The following is a 1833-nucleotide window of genomic DNA, read 5'->3' on the forward strand; positions in this document are numbered from 1 at the left end:
CTCCTATGTCTCTGCTGGTTCCGCCCAGCTTCTGTTCTCCTGTGTTCCCTCCCAGCCTTCCTCTCCCGCCTCCTCTCCTAAAACCAGCCAGTTTCTCAGTCCTATCTCTGCTGGTGCCTGTCAGTCCCTCAGCTCACCCTCAGTCAGCGTCATCTGGGCGCTCTGATCTGCCTTGGGACTTCCAGTCTCCAGCCCCGCCTAGGCATGAGAATCCCGTCTCCGAGTGCTGGACTCCACCCCGGTCCTTCGCCCCATCGGCTCCGCCTTGGCTCCTAGCTCCCTCGTGTCCACCATGGCCCGTCATCCCACTGGCTCCACCGGGCTCCCTCGTCCCTCCAGCTCCGCCTTGGTCAGTCGTCGACTATCCGCCGCCTCGGGACTCCACTCCTCTGGCCCTGTCTGGCTCCTCCTTCCCTCCGTCTCCACCTTCATCCTCAGTCGCTCCGGCTCTGCCGTGATCTTCCGGATCCCCGCCTCCACCTTGGTCGCCTGAGCCATCAGCTCCGCCTTGGCCCTCCGGATCCTCGGTGTCGCTCTGGCTCTCTGTCTGCTCAGCTCCATCTGGGTCTCCACCTCCAGTGACTCCGTCTCCATCATTCGTCCCAAGGGTGTCGTCAAGGCCTTCTCCATCATGGCTCCTCCCTCCTTCGACTCCGCCCTGGGGCTTCGTCCTGGCTGGTCTCTGGACCAACATCTGGCTCCTCATGCTCCTGGCTTTCCCTCCACTCCCCCTTGGACTCTTTTGGACTTTTTAGTTTCTGCCTTTCTCCTTTTCTTCACACCCTCCTCCAGAGCCCCCACCCTCCCTCCTCAGTTGGACTTTGTAACAGCGCAGGGACGCGCCTTCCCGGGAGGGGGCGAACTGTTACATCTATGCCTTGTTTTCTGTTCTCTCCGTTGTGACCTAGTTTTCCTGAGTTGCCTGATTATGTCATTCTGTTCAGTTGTTGTCTGTTAATCATCTCATTAGTTCCCTTTGTTTGGTTCATGCTTATAAGTCCTCAGTTCTCTCTTATGCTGAGTTCACACTGCACGATTTTAGCCCGATTATTTTCACCCGACAAATGCCCGAAATCAGAGTCAAATCGGTGCTCGTTCACGCGAGTGACAATCACGCAGTGTGAATTATCAAAGACACGATCTGAGGGAATCGCGGACACGTCGCCGACGCCCGCAAAATATTTGGCATGCTAAATATCTGGAGCTGTAGGCGATTCACAATCACGCTGTGTGCAATGATTTCTGACTGAAAACTACATCGGCGATGACCTACAGCCAATGAGAGACCAAGATACAGGGCAGAGGGGAGTTCGGGGAGAACACCCAGTCCCTGTTTCCTGCATCTCCCTCCTGCATAATCTGTTTTTCTTTTTCTCCTTGTAGCTGGAAATCAGCTCACAGATCATTTGCGGGCTCTATATATATACTGTATATATATATTTTTGAATTTATTATTTTTTAATAATTCCAGTCTCGCTCAAGAACTACGGTCTGACGCATGCGGGTTCTCGCGTTATTTTCTTATCACTTCTCGCGTGTGTTTTGTTGTGAAACATAGTTTGCGGACCAGACAGAGCTGTCGTCGATTCTTCCTATTGTGAAGTCATGCAATGTGAAACCCCCTGTCGCCGATCCATCGTGCATTGTGAACACAGCAACAACTGAATGCTACCCCAGATAGTCACGCAGTGTGAAAACAACGGTGATCCGACAAGTTTGAAAAGCATGCAGTGTGAACTCTGCATTATGCCCGTTTCAGACTACACGATTTTAGCCCGATTTTGCCACGATTTGCTTGACGTAGGGTGTCGTGGGGATTCGTAAACGACAATG

This window comes from Sinocyclocheilus grahami, unplaced genomic scaffold, assembly GCF_001515645.1.
Source record: "Sinocyclocheilus grahami isolate Dianchi unplaced genomic scaffold, SAMN03320097.WGS_v1.1 scaffold136.1, whole genome shotgun sequence".
Classification (NCBI taxonomy): domain Eukaryota; kingdom Metazoa; phylum Chordata; class Actinopteri; order Cypriniformes; family Cyprinidae; genus Sinocyclocheilus; species Sinocyclocheilus grahami.